Raw genomic sequence first — 23,966 nt, forward strand, 5'->3', positions numbered from 1 at the left:
GAGAAAGCAACTATGGCAGAATGACAACAATTGGTGAATCTAGGTAAAGAGTAGATGTGCATTAATTGTATTATTTTTGCAACTTTTCTATAGGTTTGAACATTTTTTTTTCAATAAAAAGTTGTGAAGTTGTGGGGTTGGGGGAGGGGGGAAAATAAAGTTCCCTGAAGAGGAGCCTTCTTTATTCCTTATGGTCTGAATAGTGGTCCAGACATATGTCATAACAGTTTCCCTGAGTTTTTTGTAAGATCAAAAAGGTGATAAACTTTTGAAAAATTTTTAGTACTATTACTTTTCTGTATCACCCCCACACCTTTCTGGAATTCAAATTCTATATACATCAGGCAGTTCGATGTTATTTCACAGCTCACAGATGCTCTGTTTATTTTCTTTCCCCAGCTTTTTTTTTTATTTTATTTTTATTTATTTATTTATGGCTGTGTTGGGTCTTCGTTTCTGTGCGAGGGCTTTCTCTAGTTGTGGCAAGTGGGGGCCACTCTTCATCACAGTGCGCGGGCCTCTCACCATCGCGACCTCTCTTATTGCGGAGCACAGGCTGCAGACGTGCAGGCTCAGTAATTGTGGCTCACGGGCCCAGCTGCTCCGCGGCATGTGGGATCTTCCCAGACCAGGGCTCGAACCTGTGTCCCCTGCTTTGGCAGGCAGATTCTTAACCACTGCGCCACCAGGGAAGCCCCTTTCCCCAGCTTTTAAATTTCATTTTGGATAGATTCTACTGCTTTGTCTTCAAGTTCACTGATCATATCTTCTGCAGTGTCTAATTTCTTAATTTGATCGAGTATATCTTTGCATCTTAGATATTTATTTTTCCATGTCTATGATATTGATCTGGGTCTTATATCTTCCATTTACATCCTATCATTCTCATACTTTCCCCTAATTTTTGAAACCATGGAGTATATTTATAATAGCTGTTTTAACACTCTTGTGTATTAAGTCTATCATCTGTGTCACTTTGGGTATGTTTCTGTTGATATATCTCCTAGTTATATGTCTTTTATTTGATTTGCACCTAGTAATTTTTTATTGGATGCCAGATGTTCTTAATTTCATAACAATGAGTGAAACTGCATGAGGTTGGAAAAGGTGTAGTCCTTTAAATATTATTATGCTTTGTTCTGGAATGCAGTTAAGTCACTTGGGAATGGCTTGATCCTTTTGAGGCTTGCTATAGAATTTGCCACTATTTTGTGGATTTGGAACAACTTTCAGTCTGAAGATCATTTGGCCCACTCCTGAGGCAATATGCTTCCAAGGACTCTACCAAATGCCCAGGTATAGGAGATCTTTCCTCTCTTTTCTCTCATCTAGAAAATGAACTATTCCAGGCTATGTATGAGCTTTAGCAATTTTTCCATCTGCTTCTTTCCAGTGTTTCTTTCTTTAATCTTAGCAGTTTTCTTACACAAATGCATAGATCAGAACTCAATCAAAGACTCAAGGGAAACTTGGCAGTTCTCAGAAACTCTTTCCCTCTGTGCAGTTTCCTCCTCTCTGTTACTTTACTAGGAAAGCTAAACTAAACTCTGAACTCTGCTTCCTCAACTCAGGGGGCTATTCAGGCGATATGTAGGTTCTGTCTCCTTGTGCTGTGACCTGGGAATTCTCTCCAGGCAGTGAGCTGGGGCATTCATAGGGATTGCCTCATATATTTATCTTGTCTAGGGATTATCCTCTATGGTACCTGTTGTGCGTCACCTAAAAAGGTTATTTCATATATTTTGTCTAGCTTTGTATTAGTTTAACGGGAGGGGGAAAATTTGGTTCCTGTTACTCCATAATGGCTGGAAATGGAAGTCTTCAGTGATATTATTTATTTATATTATTATGAAATGAGAAAATATTTATTTAAGAAAATGTGGAAATTACTTATGCATAAGTAAATTAGGACAAAATGCCCATTGATCATTCACTAAACACATGAAATTTTGGTATATTTCATTCAGGTATTGTGTTTCCTATGACTAGCTGGCTTTATTAAAAAAAAAAAAAGCAACAGATAAATATGGCATTTAAAATACAACTTTAATACTTTTTTTTTAGTTTAACATTATTTCATAATCATTTACCTATGCTCTTTCTTAGAATCACTTATAAAGCCTGGACAATATCCCAACATGCAGACATGTATACTATAGATTATTTAACCTTCTCTCTGCAGATGGACATTTAGCTGGTTTCCAGTTTTTGTTATTATAAATAATGAATATTTTTATACAGATATTTTTGTTTAAATTTGAATGATTTACTTAGGCAACATTGGAATTACTGGATATAAGTATTTTAAGGGACACAATTCATTTTTTCAAGTTGGTTTCCAAAGAACTGTATCATTTAAAATATTCACCACTCAGTACAATTATGAAGTACTTACTCTGTGCCACTCACTGTGCAAGGTTCTGGTGATTTAAGATGAACAAGACCCCAACTTTGAGTTCTAGATGCTTACAGCCTAGCTGTGGAGACCAATATGTTAATTGATAAGTGCTGCAAAGCATTATGGGGGTTCTGTATGCACATGAACAGGTTGCAATGAGTTGCTTTGGGCAGAGAAATGTGTCTACTTTATTACCTTACAGAGGCTGATGTAAAGTAAGCATTTAATAAATAGTTGTTAGAAAGGAAGGAAGAAAGAAAGAAAGAAAGAAAGGAGAAAGGGAGAAAGAAAGTTAAAGAAGTGAATGTTATTTCCATTTAGTGACTTGTTCAGAAAAAGTTTCTTAGAGAAACCTGTGATTTGTAGTTAGTGTATCACCAATTCGTTCACACATTCACTTAATAAATATTTTTTGGCAGTGTGCCAGGGACTGTGCTAAGTGCTAAGGACATCGTTGCTACTGTTCCTGTGGAATTTGCTGCCTAGCATGGAAGACAGATAGTAAGCAAGCAATTAAAATAATGGAGGATGTAGGGTAGTCTAAGAATATATAATAGGAATGAGTCACTTAATCTAAGGGTCAGTGGAGACTTGTGACAGTTAAGGCATGACTTCAAGTGTAAGTAAAAGTTAGAAAAAAGGAGAAAGAGAAAAATAGTTCCAGGTAGAGGCAGTCATATCATTCATCTACATGCAAATAAATGCTTTTCTAATGTTTGATGTGGCTTAAAGACAGTTCATTTGCTTAGATATTTTCACACTCCTCCTCCCATCAATGTGGTTTATATGGTTCTTGATTTTCTAAACCTTTTCTTTTATGAATAGTACGAAGGTAACTTCACCTGAGATCCTGTCCATATTCAAATTTAATGGGATCTTAATCCCAAGGGTTTTAATTGTGTTGCTTTAATACCATCCTGTGTGATAGGCAATGTTGTGTCCTTTCTATAGCAGAGGAAACTGAGCCGTAAGCCACAATGTGCAGGTGGACATCAAAGAGCCAGTCAGCCCAGGTCACGTGTCCTTCAGCCTGCCTGACTCCAGCGTGGGACCATCCCAATAAATCCACATTGCTAACTGAGACGACCGCCAAAAAGGTATACATAGAATTTATATATATGTATGTAAACTCTATCTTTCTGGTTATTTAGAGATCACCTATGAACCAATGCTGTGGACCAGGGCCTAGAATTTCTTTAAAATTGCACATTATTGTTTAAAATAATGTCTTCATTCATCTGGAACTGAGATGAAATGAGGTGTTCTAGAGAAGTGTATTTCCATTTTACTGAAATTGACCTCTTCTAGGCACAAGACTTTTCACAAATGCAAATGTTCATGAACATAAATAATTTTAAAATAAATTGCACACTCTCAGAATTCTTAAACAGTGTTTCTAACCTCCATTTAACCTGATAACTCAGTCCATGAGCATTGACTGTTTTCTCTCATTTGTTTGTCACTATTAATTTGTCTATGTATCTGGCTCTATGCTAGGAATTGGGACTAAATTAATCAAAATCCCTAACAGATAGAAATTGTAAGTTTAGAAGGAAAAAAACTTACTGAACACTAAGCTTAATACATCCAATAAATATGCTGTGTTGAGGGAATTTGATGCAGCGGCTGTTTCACGTGAGTTCAGGAAGACATCACAGATAAGACGACGAAAGTGGACCTTGATGGTAGGGGAGGAAGGTGGTGTTGGTGATGGGGTGGTGGTGGATGGCTGGGTGATATTTCTCGGGTTGAGAGGAGGAGGAAGAGCTTCGCAGCCGATGAAGTGGCGTGAAGAAAGCATAAGGTACGTTTAGAGAACCGGAAATGGGCCAGGGCATGGGCAGTGCTGTGGGATGTGGCAGAGATGGCTCTGGAAGGGCAAACTGGGGTCAGCTCACCGAGGGCTTTGGGTGCTGTACCAAGGAGGGGCAGCTGAGGTTTCTAGCAGGGAGTGGTGTGATCTGCATTGGTTTTGATAAAGATTACTCAGGGAAAACCTGAAAAATGATGAATGGGATGGTGGGCAGACTAGAAACAGAGAAGTCAGGCATCTGTTAAAACAACGCAGGGGCATAGGTGTCCAGGGGGGAGAAGAGGAGGAGCTCAGTTATAGGTAACAATTCAAACAAGGTAGTAAATTATGGTTGAGAGGCAGATCCAAGCTGGGATGGAGGCCTTGCCCCTTACTGGCTGAAGGACTCCACTTCTCTGTGTTTCCATTTCCTTGTCTGTGAAATGGTGTTCTGAATACCTCACAGGATGGCTGTGTAAGTAAATGAGATAATAAATTAAGTACCTAACACTGAGCAGGCAGTTTGCAATTTAGGGATCTTTTCCTTGTCCTAAGAGACCCAAGGCATGAGAGCATCCATTTTAACAGATTGGGTGGGTTTGCGGGGGTCTTCTCTTGCTGTTAACTGTGTCTTTTTAGATGCCTTTGTTCAATAAATTTGCATTGAGCATCTACTACATTCTAGGCAATGTCACTAGGCCTGTCTCTGTGGCTCCAGGAGTCCCTGAGAATTGAGGACTTCTGTTTGCTGTGGGCTCAGAAATCAGAGGGCTCATCGTGTTGTTTGTGTAAATGAATGTGTGAGTGAACATAAAGTAAGTGAGGGCCTCGAGGGCTGTCCTATCATGTAATCATGTAGAGGGACTTTATGCTTGGCTTTGGGACTTTATGCTGCTCAGAGCATTTTCTCCTGGACCGCTGGGTTCTCACACGTCTTTCAACTTACCAGAGGACCCCATAGACATGGGAGACCTTGCTTCTGCACAGATGGTGGGACCATGCTGGGAGCACTGCTGAACACAGCAGAGGACACTGGCTCACCCTGCAGCATTATCCTAAGAAGAAGAATGTCCTGCAAACAGGAGGTATTGGGAACTAGATTGTTAGTCAAAGAGCTGTGGAATCCACTCCTGGAGATGCCTGGGATAAGAGACGTTCTCCCAGGCTGGCTTACATACTGTAGCCATTTGTCATAAGAGAGAGGAATGGCCCACCCAATTCCCCTGCCCCTGCCCCCTGTGAGTCCACGCTGTCTTCCGCCTTTGAGGGGAGATTGTAGCATGCATCTCCACAACGCATTACATCATCTCCCAAAGGCAAGGGCCACTCGTCAGTTTTTGCTGGCTAAGACCTCAGGGCAGGACTTGGTGTTCTTGATATAGAACATCTGTCTGGGGAGGCACAGTTGGGAAAGAATGAGGGATTTTCTGGGAGCCCGACTGGCTCACTGAGCAAAGGCCAGGAGGCATTTGGTGAAGTAGTGAGAAGGCTGTGATATGTAAACATGATGTGGGTGTGTTTCTCAGGAGTGACTGGGAGTCTACAGAAAGGGATCACAGGCCTCCCTTCTCCTCAGGCACAGAGAGCAAGAAGGAGCCTTGTAACACATGTATGTTTATTTGTTTGATTCAGTGGATAAACAGATATATATCTTACCCTGGGGATATGAATCAGTATCCATGGATATCATCTTTTTCCCTTCACAGTTGCTATTTGTACAAAATCACTCTTTTTATAGATAGTTCCCTCCCATCAAATGCCCCAATGTCCTGAATTCAGTTTATCTATGGAATATTTTCCCAAATATGCTGATAGCAACACAAAAAGTAAATAAGCCCCCTTTTGGCTATCTGTATTTCTGTGGATATGGAGGAGTTGTATAACAGAGTCCTATTCTCTAAAAGCAAAAAAAAAAAAAAAAAAAAAGGACACATAGTATGAAACAGTATATTCAAACTAACCTGGCTAATGAGTTCGACAGAAGCTTGTAGGAAACAAGTCAGAGGATAAGAGCTAGAACTCAGAGGAAAAGGTTAATAAAGAACTTACTTGGGACTTCTCTGGTGGTCCAGCGGTAAAGCATCCACCTTGTAATGCAGGGGACACGGGTTCGATCCCTGGTCAGGGGACTAGGATCCCACGCGCCACGGGGCAAGTAAGCCCGTGTGCCACAACTACTGAGCTCGTGCGTCTCAACTAGAGCCTGCATGCCACAAACTACAGAGCCCAAGCGCTCTGTAACCTGCACACCACAACTACAGACCCACGCTCCCTGGACCTGCGTGCCACAACTAGAGAAGAGAAAACCCGCTGCCACAACTAGAGAGAAGCCTGCGCACCACAACAAAGAGCCTATGTGCTGCAACGAAAGATCCCGCCTGCCTCAACAACGATCCCACGTTCTGCAACTAAGACCTGATGCGGCTGAAAAAAAAAAATAAAGTAAATAAATAATAAATAAATCTTAAAAAAAGAAAACTAACACGTTATTATTTAAAAAAACTTAAATGGCCATTTATCAGAAATTCTGTCCTGACTTCACTAAAGTTGGAAAATCCCTGACTGTTGGTGCTCACTGGCTGGGAAAAGAGAATAGAGGGTACAAGGAAGGCAGTTGGAAAAGGTTCTTCTTCCCTCCCAGGACCTCCTGAGATAAGAGATAGAACTGATTTGAAGGTACAGTGGATTTTTTTCCCTTAAGCTCCCCAACTACAAGGTAGACGTGGCTACTTGGAATATTGAAAAGTATATAAGCTGCCTCTATATGCACAAAAGTGCATGTGAAGGGTGTGGTCACTCTAGGTGTCTCGGGACAGCTGACCACACCTAATCATCTTTCAAGAAGTGATTCAGATGAAAGCCCTTCTTCTGACTCCTCTCCTTGGCACCCACAGCAGGTGGAATCTATCCCTTTGTGTCCCCACCTTACTCCATATATTCACACAACTTTTATCCCACCTATAATACTGACTCCCATGTAATTCTGATCGGGGATTGTCTGAGTTCTTTGTGTAACCATGCATCTAACAGAGACCCTGCTACATAATCAAGGATGCAAGTTGAATAAATTAATTTATGTATATGCAATATACTCTCTCCATTTATACACTCATATACAAATAGAAAAGTATATCATATGTTAGAGATGTAAGGAAACATAAGCTGTACATGAGATATGTTTGTGCTTATGTTTTGAAAATAGAGTCAAAGACATACTTTGAATCATTGTTTCTCAAGGAAATATTATGATTCAACTAATATGGAATAGGTGTTTTATTTTGACACTCTCCAGATGATTCAAATGTGCTGCCAGGATTACAAATCACTGATTTAAGAGGAGAAAGGTTTATTTTGGGAAAGTCAAATTTATCCATTTTTTTCTTTTATGATTAGGGATTTCTATATCTCAAAATATCTGCCTGCACCAAAGTTGTAAAGATTTCCTCCTGTTATTTTTTTTCCTAGAAGTTTTATAGTTTGGCATTTACATTTAGGTCTATGATCCATTTCAAATTAATTTTTCTATATGATGTGAGGTTGGGGACCATGCTCATTTACATACAATGATTTACATTCAATCAGTTCCATCCACTTGAAGTGTACAATGGGTTTTGACAAACTTATATACCTACGTAACCACCACCACCACAATCAAGATGCAGAACATTTCCATCAATATTCTCTCTTTCCATTGAATTACACAGGCACCTTTTTCAGAAGTCAATTGACCATATATGTGGATCCACTTTTGGACATACTATCATGTTCCATTAATCTATGTGTCCATTTTAGCACTAATGGTACATTGTCTTGATTATATGAGTTTTACAGTAAGACTTGAAATCGGTCTTCAGATATTGTTGGGTTTTTTCCAAAATTGTTTTGGCTATTCTGTTCTTTGAATTTCTGTATACATTTTATTTGATTTTTAAATTTATTTATTTGTTTATTTATTTTTGGCTGCGTTGGGTCTTCGTTGCTGCATGTGGGCTTTCTCTAGTTGCCTCGAGCAGGGGTTACTCTTCGTTGTGGTGTGTGGGCTTCTCATTGCGGTGGCTTCTCTTGTTGCGGAGCATGGGATCTAGGTTCGCGGGCTTTAGTAGTAGTGGCGCACGGGCTCAGTAGTTGTGGCTTGCAGGCTCTAGAGCGCAGGCTCAGTAGTTGTGGCACATGGGCTTAGTTGCTCTGCGGCATGTGGGATCTTCCCGGACCAGGGCTCGAACCCATGTCCCCTACATTGGCAGGCAGATTCTTAACCACTGGGCCACCAAGGAAGTCCCTGTATACATTTTAGAATCAGCTTGTATTATGGTTGGGGTTGCATTGAATTTATGAATCAAGTTCAGAAGAATTGATATCTTAACAATATTAAGTCTTCTTATCCATGAACATGATATATTTCTTCATTTATTTAGGTCTTCTTTAATTTCTCTAAGTAACATTTGGTAGTTTTCAGTGTAAAAGTCTTCCCTGCCTTTCATTAAGTTTATTCTTAAGCATTTTATGGGTTTTTTGGGTACTATTATAAATGAAATTGACTTGTTTTAAATAAACTTTTTAGTTTGAGATAATTGCAAATTCACATGCAACAGTAAGAAATAATACAGAGAGATCCCATGTACCCTTTACCTAAGTTTCTCTTAATGGTAACATCTTGGAAAACTGTAGTACAACATTACAATCAGGATATTGACATAGATTCAGTCAAGATACAGAAAGTGTCACCAAAGGATCCTTCAGGTTGCCCTTTTATAGCTGTACTGATTTCTCTTCTGTCTTTATCCACTCCTTAACCCCTGGCAGTAATTAACCTGTTCCCATTTCTATAACTTTGTTATTTTAGGAATGTTATATAAATGGAATAATAAAGTATGTAACGTTTGGGGATTGGCTCTTTTTCACTCAGCATAATTCTTTAGAGATTCCTGCAGCTTGTTGCATCAGTAGTTTGTTCCTTTCATTACTGAGAAACATTCCACGGTATGGATTTAATGGTTTGTTTAACAATTCACTCATTGAGGAGCATCTGGGTTATTTCCAATTTGGGGCTATTACAAATAAAGCTGCTATAAACATTCATGTACAGGTTTTTGTGTGGACATAAGCCTTTATTTCTCTGGGATAAATGCTCAGGAGCGCAATTGCTGGGTTGTATGTTTCAGTTTTTTTTTTTTTAAACTGTCAATCTATTTTCCAGAGTGACCATTTTACATTTCCACCAGAAATGAATGAGTGATCCCCATTCTCTGCATTCTCACCAGCATTTGGTGTTTCACTTTTTAAACACTTTTATCCATTCTGATATGTGTATTAGTGATATCTCATTGTAGTTTAATTTGCAGTTCTCTGTTGGCAAATGATGCCATCTGTATATCCTTTTCTGTGAAATGTCTCTTCATAGTTTTTGCCCATTTTCTACTTGGATTTGTTTGATTTTTTTAACTGCTGAATTTTGAGAATTTAAAGATATTTTCTAAATACTAGTCCTTTGTCAGATATGTGGTTTGCAAATTTTTTCTTCCAGTCTGTCGCTTGTCTTTTCATCCTCTGAAGAGAGTCTTTCACAGAGCAAAATTTTTATATTTTGTTATGATCTAACTTAATTTTTTCTTTTATGGATCATATTTTTGGCGTCGAGTCTAAGAACTCTGCCTAGCCCTAGATCCCCAAGAGCTTCTCCTATTTTTTTCCTGAGTTGGTAGATTTATGTTTTGCTTTTAAGCCTGTGATTGAGATTGTGTTAATTTTCTGTCTAAGGTGAAGACTTAGGGCAAAATTAATTTTTTTGCCTATGTCCAATTGTTCCAGCACCATTTATTGAAAAGCTATCTTTCCTCCATTGAATTGCTTTTGCACCTTTGTCAAAAATCAGTTGGGTACATTTGTGGGGATTAATATAGGGGGTTCTCTGTTCATCCCATTGATCTATGTGTCTATTCCTCCACCAATACCATAGTCTTTATTAGTATAACTATATAATAAGTCTTGAAATAGAGTGGACTGAATTCTCCCACTTTATTCTTCTTTTCAAAATTATTTTAGCTCTTCTAATTCCTTTGCCCTCAATATAAATTTTATGATTTTAGGTCTTACATTGGAGTCTTTAATCCATTTTGAGTTAACTTTTGTATATGGTGTAAGATAGTGATCTAGCTTCATTCTTTTGCATGTGGCTGTCCAGTTTCCCCGACACTATTTATTGAAGAGATTATTCTTTTCCCCATTGTATGGTCTTTGCTCCTTTATCAAAAATTAGTTGTTCATATATATGTGGGTTTATTTCTGAGCTGTCAATTCTGTTCCATTGATCTGTGTGTCTTTTTTTATGCCAGTACCATACTGTTTTGATTACTATAGCTTTGTAGTATAGTTTGAAATCAGGGAGCCTGATACCTTCAGCTTTATTTTTCTTTCTCAAGGGTGTTTTGGCTATTTGGGATCTTTTGTGGTTCCATACAAATTTTAAAATTATTTGTTCTAGTTCTGTGACATATGCCATTGGAATTATGATAGAAATTGCATTGAATCTGAAGATTGCTTTGTGGAGTATGAAAATTATAACAATATTAATTCTTCCAATCCATGAACATGGAATATCTTTCTATTTATTTCTGTCTTCTTTGATTCCTTTCCTCAGTGTCTTATGGTTTTCTCTGTAAGGTCTTTCCTCTCGTTGGTTAAATTTATTCCTAGGTATTTTATTCTTTTTGATGCAATTGTAAATGGGATTTTTTTCTTAATTTCTCTGATAGTTTGTTACTAGTGTATAGAAATGCCACAGATTTCTGTATATTTATTTTGTATCCTGTGACTTTACTGAATTTATTTATTAGTTCTATTCTTATAAATTTTGAAGTGGGGGCTTAGATGATTGATTTGAGACCTATCCTCTTTTATAATCATGTATTTAGTGCTATAAATTTCACTCTCGGCACTGCTTTAGGAGTGTCCCACAAATTTTATCATGTTGTATTTTTGTTTTCATTCAATTGAAAGTATTTTTTAATTTATCTTGAAACTTCCTCTTTGATCCATGGATTATTTATGGTTATTTATATTAGTGTTTTTTAATTCCCAAGTGTTTGGAGATTTTCCTGTTATCTTTCTGTTATTAATTAATAGCTTGATTCCATTGTGGTCAGAGAACACAATCTTTATAATTTCAACTCTTCTAAATTTTTTGAGTTTTGTTTTATGTCCAAGGAATGGTCTGTCTGTTACTTAGGGACTTGAAAAGAATGTGTTTTGCTGCTGGGTGGTATTCTATAAATGTCAATTAGATCCTGTTGTTTGGTGGTGTTGTTGACTTCTTTTATATTCTTGCTAATTTTCTGTCTAGTTGTTCTATCAATTGTTGAGAGAGAAAGAAGTGTTAAAGTCTCCAACTATAACTGTGGACTTGTCTATTTCTCCTTTCTGTTTTATTGGGTTTTGCTTCACATATTTTGCAGTTCTGTTTTTTGGTGCACACACACTTAGGATTGCTATGTCTTCTTGATGAACTGATTCTTTCATCCTTGCATAATGCCCCTCTCTATCTCTGGTAATGTTCTTTGTTCTGAAGTCTACTTTATCTGATAGTAATATAGCCACTTCTGATTAGCATCTGCATGGTATATCTTATTTCACTTTCAACCCCACTGTATCATTATATTTAAAATTAGTTTCTTGTAGACAGCATAGAGTTGGGTTACATTTTAAAATTTGCTACACAGTAATAAATACCTAATACAATTGACATAATATCAGTGTTTCCACCTTCCAAACCCAAAATAAAGCCACATGACTCTGCAGAACAAGTAGGCGACCTTGGAGCATATGCTCAGTACGTGAACTTCACTACAGAACATCTACCAAATCCCTCTGGATTCCTCTCTTAACAAAAGAGATACTTTCCCAAGGCCCCCTAAGACACATAATGAAAATATCTTAGGTATAACCTAGTTATCGTAATGTAGACGGCTGGTCCAAGGGATCACAAACTCAGAACTTCAAGGAAGTGCTTAATGTTAGACTTTAGAGAGTTGTGGGGAGGAGTGGAAAGCTGGATGCAGTCTCTGTCTATCTCAGTATTCTTCTTGCTCCATATCTAAGTGTGGAGCCTTACTGCCTTTCAGGGAATCCTCATGTGAATGCTCCTTGGCTGATAAAAGTGTTCTATGTGGATCCCCTTCACCTCTCTCAGTGCTCTCTTTTCTCTTCTGCTCTGCAGTCCCTGCCTCTCTTCTTATTCCTGGGGTAAGTTTGCCTTTTATTCTTATGCCATGTGTCTTCCCACAACTTCTTCTTGCCATGAAAATCTTCAAGCTTTCAGCATGGAATATGAGCCAAAATTCCCCATTTTGTGGAATAAAGACTTACCATACCTGAGAGGTTGGAAGAAAGGACACAGGTTATATTCACTTCAGATAGAAAGATATTGTAATTTTTCTGATTTTCCTTTTAAATTTCCACTAAAAAAATCAGATATCCTGCATGAATCACTTTTGGAACTTATTATATTTTTAAAAGTGTATCTTTCTCCTTCCTGAATTTTCGTTCCACCATCCAGCAATTTTCTGCAGATTTAGCCTTGGGAGAGGCCATGCCCAACCTAACCTTGACTTTTCCCAATTCCTGTTTTGTTTCCTTTGTTGCAGAAGGTAGAGGCAACAGCAATTCTATTTCACTTAGCTTCACTCTCTGTATTTGGTACCTTCTCTTACCCTGTGCTCTTTGATAGGTTTTGTTAAACCATGCTAGATGTGCTTTGACATTTCAGTCTACACAGTGGTTAAGTAACAATTAAAACTCCCATCTCCTGAAAAGGAGTTTTAATTGTCAAGAGGGGTATGAGACTGAGAACATGACATGAACTCCACCAATGTGGAGCTGCTGCAGAGAGAGGCTGAGTTTAAGAGACCCAGTGTGAGCCCTGAAACAGACCTCAGAAAGCCACAGTTCTTGAATTTGTAGCCGAGAGCTTGAAGCCTTGCCTGCCGTGAAAATGCCCCATTTTGCTCATTCTACCCACTGGGTGTAAGCTCTAAATGACTGGACAAATTTTTACAATTCCAACCCTATTGAAGCTGCTGCCTGAGATGGAATTGTCCAGAGGCCCCAGAAGCAGGAGAGGCAGGGAAGCAACAGAGCAAGGCTGGGAGAGCTTCAAATTGACCTCTTAGCTCTACTGCCCTCACAGCCCCTCAGCTTCGTGCTCTCAGCTTGCTGTCAGTCTCCTTCCCTGAATCTGGAACCACATGGCCTTAGACCTTTGTCTCTCTAGAACTCTAGTGTCCAATACCTTGACTTGACTCCTCTTGACTTCCCCAGAAATGGGACGTCCTCCTGGCTTGAACTCAACAAACTACACTGGACCCATCTCAGGTGCTGGCCCATCACCCACTTCCTACCTGGAGAAGGGGTTCTGGACTCATATATGACATCCCTCCCAGGGATATTGTGAGGCTAAAATGAGCTGAAAGGATGTTCTTAATGGTGGAGGGAGTGGTGGTAGAAGTAGTGGTTGTTTGCACTGAATAAAGAGTAACTGACCACCAACCTTCAGAGGGAAAAGCCTTGGGCTCTCTAAATTCATTAGCTCAGAACCAGATACAAATTCTTTCTCCAGGCTTGTAATGCAGGAGACTAAATGTCCCAGGAAACCCAGCTCTAGCCACAGATCTGTGTCTATAGCTCTCTAGCAGTCATTAAAAATGTTTCTGCTTATTCGGCAAGGCACATTTACTGGGGATTAGGAGAACTCATAAAACATTGCACTCTATTCAGAGTCTTATTCAGATAAACCCTCTGAAGCTTTGAAGTATCCACTTGCCAAGGATTTTTCATTACCCCTTATCCCCTTGGCAGAGGGCATGTGTGTGTGCGTGTATGTGTGTGTGTGTACACATGCAATATATTTTTTTGAGGTCTTAGTAGATCTAAAGATCAACCCATACCACAGAGGTGGATGGGGAATATTTTTATTTTTGGATCATCAATACAGGATATCCAAATATCCCATTTGTAGTCCCATCCCTTTCCAAGAGCATGGCGTGTTGGGAAGGACACTGGGTTGGGACATAGAGACTTGGCCTGTAATAGCAGCTCCACCACTAACTGGTTACATGACCTTGGGCAAGTCACTCCAAGCCCTAAATTCCTCATGTATAAAGTTAAGGGATAGACAGATGAGCTCTAGGCTTCCCTTCGAAAAGTTAAAGCTCCACCTGTAACTGACTTGGTTTTTAGCTGAAGACTCAGTCACATGCAGTGTTTCCCTAACACCTAGCAACACCTGGGGGCTGCCTTTGGGGGACGATAGGGCATGAAAAGAAAATTACATATGATTCTTTTTCAACATGAGCCTTGGGATGTTATGCAGTCTTGTTTTTTGTGCTGTGGAGGGTGTGTGAGTAAGTGTGTATGTATCTGGGTTCCCAAGTGTACATGAACATGAACTCAGAAGACATTTTTTAGAACTGAGAGTATGTTTAGAGGTCATCAAATCCTGTGCTTTTCAAACTCTTTGTAAGCAGCAGAGTCCTTTCCTCAGTGAAACTTTAAGCAGACTCTGAACATGTACAAAGGATAAATAGAGCTCCAGCTATGGAAGCCCAGGACCCCCTCTCTCTCTAGGTTCTTCTCCTCCCACCCACCTCCCACCTGGACCTCAGATGCTCTCTGTAGAACCCAGAGCTTTAGATGCCCAGCTGAATAGTTCACAGGCGGGCAAATTGAGGCTCAGGGAGGCGGGGACTCGCTCAGGCTCATACACCACCTGGTGGAAAAGCTGGGGCTTTTGAATGTCTATCCAGGGATCTTTGAACACATCGTGTTATAATCACCGTTATCATAAATGATTAGGTACATAATTGCAAGTGTGCCAACACCCCGACAAAGAAGAACTCTCTGAGGATGGTGGGAGTTTTAAAACTCAGTGACAGTCAAAACAGCATCTGTGTTAAGATTCAGGAAGCTCTGGGCTTATTCTCCTCTGGCTCAATACACGGATGACTCTTCCTGTGAAGACAAATATGACCTTATTTCTAAAGTGCTTTTTAAACTGAGCTATCAAAACAGTCTTGTTTAAAAATTCATTTCATGCATAATTAAAGAAAAGAAATGGTTCAAGAAGAGGCAAAGGGAAATTTTTTCACTTGCTCGTTCAGGAAAATGTTCATGGAACCACAGCACCACTAGCAGAGTAAGCTCACAAAATCACACAGAGAAATGTGAGGACTCCTCAGTATGGCCCTGAATGTTTCCGGGAAAATCTGTATTGGTAATCATGATCGTATAGCTCCAGGGTCCAACTCTAGATTGCAAAATATTTCCCCTTTTGGACTTCAACTCGACCATAATTCAACAGTGTGACAAGTCAGTAGGCAGTGGACCTTGAACACGAGTGACAGGTATCTTGAACTTGGCCAGAGCTGCCCAGGAAGCTTAGTGGCGGATCAAGTAATCATATCCTATGGCCTTCCTCTCTCACAAAAGAAACATTTGCATCGTGCAACCCAAGCATATTTCATACAAAATCCTGTTCCTATTTTTTTCTCTAAGTGGTACTTGGCAGCTTTTATCAGTTCCTAATATATCGTTCTGGTCACAAACAAACCTCCCCTGTCCACTTTATAAGCAAGCAGAGTCGCAGACTATTCGAGCTGGAATTGGCCTCAGAAGTCATCGAATCCAATCCTGTCATTTCCTAGCAAAGGAGTCAGAGATAGAGAGGGGAAAGTGACCTGACTAGAGTCACACAACAAGTCAGTAGCAGAGCTGGGGCATGAGCACAGCTGCTGCCCTGATTTCAAGGACTTTTCCACGATTCTGTGCCACTTTTTAAGTTAGCCACAATACAGCGAGGTGAGGTCTTTTCTACCTGTGTCACTGGTATGGTATTTGCAGTCTGATCACAGAGATGTATTGAGGACCTCGGGAAACCCCTCAATAGGCTGGCAGTCTGGAGAGGAAGACAGATACTGAACAAACAATAGCAAATGATTAGGTACATAGTTGCAAGTGTGCAAATACCTCTGTGGAGAAGGATCAGCTGCTATGGGAGTGTTATCTCTGGGGCTGATAGGGGCTGTTTATGTACAGGGTCGAATCTGATTGGTTGGTCCTGTGACTTAGCAGTTGAGTATGTTGACTCTTACCTTTGGTTATCTCCCAAAGGTGGCTTCCATAATGTGTGGGTTGCTTAAACCACTTGATTCTGCTCCTCTTTGTTTCTTCTGCCTGACGAGTCTACCTCCAGGAAGACAGGTACTGCGAAAAGAATTAAGATCTGTACAAATGACCTTACTCTGTCACATAGCTACACATGGAGTAGTAAAATGGACACTGGAATTATCCGTGAGTCCTGTGTGTTGGTGGTTTTCCCATGACAGGGCATGTCGGATACTGGAACCCTGGTATCCCAGTAATACAGTTCAAAAATTGCTTACATTTATATTGAATCTAAAGCAGTGATTTCAAATTGAACACCAACCTAAATTTTGAATAGTAACCCTCCTCCTCTTCAACCCCGACCAACATTTTAGTATGTCATTCCTGCTATAATTTCTGCAAATGCAGCCTCTGCAGAGTTAGAAATCCTACCATGAATTTTTCTGGAAAATAAGCTGTCATGCCTAAATTCCTTGTCATTCCAGAAATATATAAAGAAGCTACAGTTAAAGGAAATTCCTACACACTGGGCTTCACATTGAAGGGTTAATCACAGAACATTTTTCTAAATCAAGAAGGTTTGAGCTTAGGGTCTGGATTAGCACCTGGAGTTGCTCTCAGCTTGATCCACCCTCCTCTGTGTCTCTTCCCAGCTCGCTTTCCATCCTGGGATTATTCCCTTCCTCCTTCTTTTCCATCATGTTCATGTGGTTTCCTTGAACGCTTTCCTCATTTTTCCTTAGTGCCCAAGTTTGTTCAAATTTTCTTCTTCCCCAATAACTCCCTCCTGGTTTTTCTGGCTTTCTCTAAGCCCTGCATCTTCATGGGTGGCCCTATTGCCTCTCCTTCCACTTGCCAGTCTTTTCCTCCCCTCTCTTCCCCCTCCCCTAATTGTAAGAGCTACACAAAAGCTGGAACCAGGCAGTAGAAGGGGGAAGAGTGAAGCTGCTTGTCCCGGCATTTCCTTCCCCTGGCTGGGTAAGTACCTCAGGGAAAGGGCGCTGGGCTTGCCTGGCAGAGGACAATGTGTCCAAAGCAACTTGGCTTTGAGTCAGCATTCAGTTTTGGTCAGCGGTCTCTCTCAGTTGAGAAATTGGGCCAAGTTTGGCCAAAGGCCCATTCAAAGTCCAGTTCTGGAATATGTGTCTATTCTTTCTCTCCATCTACTTTCCCCAGAGAGCCCAGGAGGCCAGACAAGCTGTTCCCACAACGGGACCTCATCAGGGTAGCTTGACATCACTTTTCCTCTCCAGGAAAAGAACTAGAGTTGAACTTTCCTTTAAACAGATCCAATATAGATTTAGAATTAGAGAATAATATCTCTTTTTACAAAAAGTTTTATCATGGAAGTGCTTTCAGTAGAACACGACTATGTTACACTTAAGACATGATTCAATTTACAAATGCTTCTAAGCTACTTTCAACAATATATTCATTGCATAAAGTAAGACAAACTATAAAAGCGAATCATCATCCAGCCAGGAGAAGACAGAAACAACCTGGCCTGATCACTTTGCTCTTGTCCTAAACTTCTACCTCATACTGTCTTCGTCTCTTTCTGCTATCTTTTCCTGTTCTCCCCACATGTCTGAGGTGGAACCACAAAATGTTACCAATGCACTGGAATGTAGTAAAATAAGCATTCAATACGTATTATAAAAATCACCTGACTTGAATTATACATCCAAATGAATATTGTCCCCTAAAGTAGTCACACTTTATCGCTATGATGCTGCTATACTTAAAACCCCATTTTGGAATTTATCTCTTTGAATTGCTTTGGAATTACATCCAGATCCAGTTTATGAGCCAAAATTATAGACTCATAGAGAGAGGCCTTAAAAATCATCTGGTGCATCCCTTGATTTTATAAACAAAGAAACTGAGCCCGTAGAGTTTGTGCATTTGTTTTTTTCCTCCTACATCAAGAAGATGTTAACTCATTCTTTCTTAGAATAAATCCAAAAATGACTTCACTGCTCATCCATTAGTCATTTCATCAGCAAACTCAAATGTCTTCATTACGCCTGCAGACATTACAGTATAAGAGTTACCGTCTGTTAAAGACAGACTGTGCCAATACCTGTACCAGTCACTTATCACAACAAAAACATACACCTGGGATATGTAATGTGCAGTTTATGGAGGAGGAACACGAACTTTGTGAATCAGAAGTGACTTGCTCAGTAAGAGGCGGCCGTGGTGGAACTTGGATCCAGGTCTCCTAGCCTTCAAAGCTTGTGCGCTTTTCACGATTCTATGGTGCACTAAGAAAAGCTGAGAAGTCCTTTGTTTTCAGAATGTTAGAAACTGTCAGACATTGTCATTATGAAAACTAAAAAAGCTTACAATTTTACACAAAGCATTTCCTGCAAACCACACACATACCCACATATGCACACACAGTTCACAAAAGTTTATAAAATGTTAGAGCTAGACAAGAAATTGAAGAGAAACCCTTATTTTTAAAGTAAAAAGGGGAATGGTTAGGGAGTTTGGGATTGACATGTACACACTGCTATATTTAAAATGGATAATCAACAAGGACCCACTGTATAGCACAGGGAACTCTGCTCAATATTATGAAACAACCTAAATGGGAAAAGAATTTGAAAAAGAATGGTTATATGTATATGTACAACTGAATCACTTTGCTGTGCACCTGAAACTAACACAACATTTTTAATCAACTATACTCCAATATAAAATAAAAAGTTAAAAAAAAAAAAGACTGAGGTCTAGAGGGATCTCAAACTTTGTCCGGAGCCCCATCAGTAGCAAGTCCAGGCCCGGAGCTTCCCCCAATGTGCCCCACTGAGGACTATCAGCCCCGCCCTTGCCCTCGGGGGCAACAACCTGGAGGTGTGGAGACTTCAGGACACCACCTCAACCAGTGTGTGTCATTGGCCGTTTCTGATAAATCATTCTCACGTGGTGGAAAAATTTCTCCAAGATAACTCTTTTCAACAACACACCTAAATATTGCCTAACTTCTAAAGCTGGTAGTCCGTGTCTAGATCTTCCCATCAACATGACTGGTGCACAAGAGAACTCACTCTGAGTACGTATCATTCTGGAAGATTTTTTTTTTTTTTTTTAATCACACAAAAGAAAACAGACGGAGAAGAACACAAAGGGTCCTAAAAATATCACCTTTCTAGCCACCTTCTTTTATGAATTAGGGCACTGAAGGAGGGAGCAGCTTGCCCAAGTCAAAGCAGTTAGTTAAGGGCTGATCCAAAGCCTGATGATAATTCTTTCCAACTCCCCGCTCACTCCTTTCTGCTCTGCCACTAAGTTGCTTCTCACGCCTCATGCATCTGAGCAGAAAGGGTCTTTACTGCCATGACTGGAATTCCTCTAGGCTGCTGTTAAAAATCAAGTCCACCCTGCAAGAGCAAAAAATTGCTGTCCTGTCAGAGCTCCAGATAAGATTTTGCCTTTTTGGGGTGTGAGCACAGCCAGAGCAGACCTAACATGGCCAAGCAGATGAAAGCCACATTTTAGGGACAGCCTGCATTATTTGCTATCATGACTCACATTGTATAAGAAGAGAATTTTGGTGGTCCAGAAGGACATCAAATTTCATCCACCAAGGTTTGCTATGGAGTTTCTCTTCTGCAAGCTTGACTCAATAATCTTCTGGCTGATATGCTATTTGTTGAGGTTAGGCTCTGTGTGTAGCCTGAGCAAGCCACCATGAGGAACAGTAAAGAAGAGGGTGGACCTCATGTGCCTTCAAGAGGCCTAGAGTGACTTGATTTTGTGTTATCTTCTCTTCCGACGGATAGCCAGCTGTCTGAGGGCCGGGACCATGCCTGAATCAACTGTGTGCCCATCACCTGGCACAGGATGTGTGGATGGGTCACACTAAATATTCGCTGAGTGAGTAAGTAGATGGAATTGACCTATGAGATAAGAGATTGAACAAGTGGAATAGCAATATGAGGGGCTTCAAGTCTTTCCTCTAAACATAATACTGACAACAAGTGCTATTAGAGGTCAGAAGAATGTGGGCAAAGATGCTTCTTGGAAGCATAGGAACTAAACTGGGCTCAGAAAGATGGCTCAAGTGTGGTCAGTATTAGAAGAAAAGGTGGCTGTATTTCAGGCAGAGAAAAATAATGAGAGCAAATGAACATACATGGAAATTAATGGAGTGGTAGAGAAAGCTTGAACATCTCCATCTGGCTGTCCTAGACAGTTTCCTTCAAATCAATGTGTTCAGAAATGAATGCTTCACATTTCCTTCCAAACCACTCCCTGCCCCAATCGGTAACCCTACAGTCTAAGCCAGAAACCTTGAGGTCATTTCTCTTTCCATCCCAACTAGTCAGTCATTAAGTTGGGATGTTTCTGCCTTACAAATCTCGGTTCTATTTCCTTCTCTCCATGTGAACATTCATGGCCTCAGCTCAAACTGTCACTTTGCCATACTTCTCTAACTGGAGTCTGTGCCTCCAGACTGGTCCTGCCCAATCATCTGTATGACAATATGCTTACCAAGACCTTTTCTCCTTCCAAAAATGTTGTAAAAATCACTATACCATAAGAGATAGTGCATCATGGAAATATATGCGTATAGATATTCTTTATATAAATGTAGATATGTATGAACAGGCATACCTCATTTTGTTGTATTTCACTTTATTGCACTTCACAGATACTGTGTTTTTTACAAATTGAAAGTCTGTGGCAGCTCAGCATCAAGGAAGTCTATCAGTGCCATTTCTGCAACGGCATTTGCTCACTTTGTGTCTCTGTGTCACATTTTGGTAATTCTTGCAATATTTCAAACTTTTTCATTGTTACTATATTTGTTATGATGATCTGTGCTCGGCGATCTTTGATGTTACTATTGTAATTGTTTAGGCATTTTTTAGCAGTAAAGTATCTTTAAATGAAAGTATGTACATTTTTAGACATAATGCTATTGCACACTTAATAGACTATAGTATAGTATAAACATAACTTTTATATGCACTGGGAAGCAAAAAATTAGTATGACTTGCTTTATTGTGATATTCACTTTATTGCTGTGGTCTGGAACCAAACCTGCAATATCTCTAAGATATGCCTGTGTATCTATGTGTGTGTGCATGTATAAATATGTGTGTGTATATATATATCAGGGGATCAGGGGAAATAGAAAATAAGAATGAATAAGACAAAGCCAAATAAAAATTTAGGACACAAATGTATGCCTTAAAGTTCTACACAGGAGCGAGTATCTACTCCTGTGGATACTATGCAAAGCACTACTATATGTTAAATGAAGTAGTTTTCTGTATTTGTATATTTTGCTATAATAAGGGAACTAAGGATAATGTGCACTGAGAACATTTTGAAAAATAATCAATTGACTCAAATTTTATTTCTTGGTCTTTGGCTGTTTAAATGATGATTTTGAAAGATTAAACTTATACTGTTGGTATTGTGTAGTGTGTGGACCAAAATTGCCTGTAATAAAATTTTTTTTTAAAAATGCAACATTGATCCGTATACTACACAATACCATATAGTATAGACTGGTTAATACACTAGAACGTCAGCTCTCATCTCCTAGTTGCCAATAAAAAGAAGAGAATACATTGAGTGATCTGATTTGCATTGTCAATAAGTTTCCTTAAAACTCATGCTCTCTGTTAAAGAGAAGCAAAACATTTTTTTAGCAATAAGCTATGAGAAGAATGTTTCTCTTGAGACCTCTTAAGGGAGACATTGCCTGATGTAGCGGACAAGACCTCAATAACATCCTTAGAGCAAACATGACAGTAAATTTCATATTAAAAATGCTATCTCTTTTACAAGCTGAGAACATAACACCAAAATACAATTTAAGATACAAGTTTACAGTGGATTTAAACAATTCAGACCAACTCTGTTGCTCCAAGATGGACTTTCTTGACCCAGGGCCAGGGGAGGAGTGGGGGGGTCTAGATTATTTGGAGGATTGTAGGAATGGCAAATGCTTTAGGAAACACTTTATAAATATTAGTTTGTACAATTGACTTCCTGTTAAAAGTTGGGCTTATGCTAAAAGAAAAGGAAAAAAAATTACTATATTCCACATAACCTAAGCTATTTTAAAATATTCACAGATAAAAAGACTAGGAAAAGATACACCAATGTGTCAACAGTGGGACTCTAGGCTGCCAGTGTATATATAACTTTTTTCCTCATTGTTATTTATAGTTTTCTGTACATTTTAACAGGATTACTTTGGCTTCTGTGTTGAGAATAGAATGGAGGTTGGGAGGGGAGGAAACCAGAAGGGCGACCAGTCAGGAAACTTCTTATTGGCTCCATTTTCGGAAACAAGGGAAATGGATATGAAATCAATTTTAAAACAGCAACAACAAAATACCATATACATGTAATCTCAGCAATTTTAAAATATGGATAGAAAAAAGACTGGAAGAATGTGTTCGCAAAAGTTGTTAATGTTTACCTCTGCAAAGAAGAGGTTATGTGTAATTTTTTTCCTATTATTGATTATGCTTTGGTACATTTTCCAAAGTTTCTACAATGTATATGTGTTAGTTTCATCATTCAAAAGAGTGAGAAAATCAATTTCCTCAGAAGACAATTCTGGGACTATTCTAACATAATAAGGGAGAATGATGCATCTAAAACGTACCATGTTACTCCTGAGGAGAAAAAAAAAAAATCCATTTGGTGACTTCCCATTGCCTATGGGATAAAAGACAGGTTCCCTAGCTTGAGTTATGAGGCCCTCTATGACCCTTGTCTGTTCTCCAACTCCTCACTTCTAGCTTTGGCCACACCAGACTCCCCGTGGCTCTTCAGCGCTTCCAGCCTTTGCTCATGCTCTGTTCTTTTCGTACAGCACCCTCCTCTGCCTTTCTCCCTCCTCCTCTGGAAGCCAATCCTCCTCACGGAGCCAGTCCTTCATGACTCAGCTTCCAAGAGAACATCCTCTCTCCAGGAAGCCTGCTTGGACCCCACAGGTTAGTTTCCATGCACAACACTTGTGTAGCCCCTGCCATGTTGAATTTAAATTCTGTCTACCTGTCTGTCTCCCCACAAGTGAACCATTTGTGTCATTCATCTTTGCTTATACTGGCACAAGCATCGTTGGCTGTCACAGAGGTTTTCTGTAACCTTTCTCACACAGTAGATTCTAAGAGGATCACGCCATTCTTCCAGGTTCTTCCCGAGACAGCCTTTGCCGTATCCTGTGAAAAGACAATGTCTGACTAATGATCAAAATCTTTTGTGATGAGAATGTGGTGGATCCTATGAGGGGTCTTTTCCTGATCCTACCACTGTCCTCCCATGTCCTTAGATACTGTATGTGAACTCATAAAATCCCGAAGCTCGTCCAACTCCTGCATTTGATTGAGAGACACTTAATGTCCAGAGGATTGGTTTGCCCTGGGCCCAGAGCTTGGGGGTGGGGAGGGAGGAGAGGGGGTGGTGTCTTTTGTGTTCTTCAAGCCCAGTGCATCAGGGCTAGGCAGGCAGCTCTATATGACATTACATACAATCAAGTTTTCATTTGTTCTGAATACAGCTTTCAAATATTAGCTTTCCTCTTAGCATCAAGTCTCTTTGTCATCACTGAAGGACCAATTTCCAATTTTATCCAAGGTTTCCTCT

General features: G+C 39.7%; 1 long non-coding RNA gene across 1 annotated transcript in view; it reads left to right on the plus strand.

Annotated features, from left to right (window-relative positions):
• LOC133075216 (uncharacterized) overlaps positions 1-23,250 on the plus strand; it is a 364,589-nt gene extending 341,339 nt beyond the window's left edge. Inside the window, exons 5-6 of the long non-coding RNA XR_009697330.1 lie at positions 3,350-3,495; positions 23,194-23,250. This is a non-coding gene — a long non-coding RNA (uncharacterized LOC133075216). The remainder of the gene's footprint in view (positions 1-3,349; positions 3,496-23,193) is intronic.
• Positions 23,251-23,966: the final 716 nt, after the last annotated feature.

Source organism: Eubalaena glacialis, chromosome 15 (assembly GCF_028564815.1).
Source record: "Eubalaena glacialis isolate mEubGla1 chromosome 15, mEubGla1.1.hap2.+ XY, whole genome shotgun sequence".
In the NCBI taxonomy this organism is placed as follows: Eukaryota; Metazoa; Chordata; class Mammalia; order Artiodactyla; family Balaenidae; genus Eubalaena; species Eubalaena glacialis.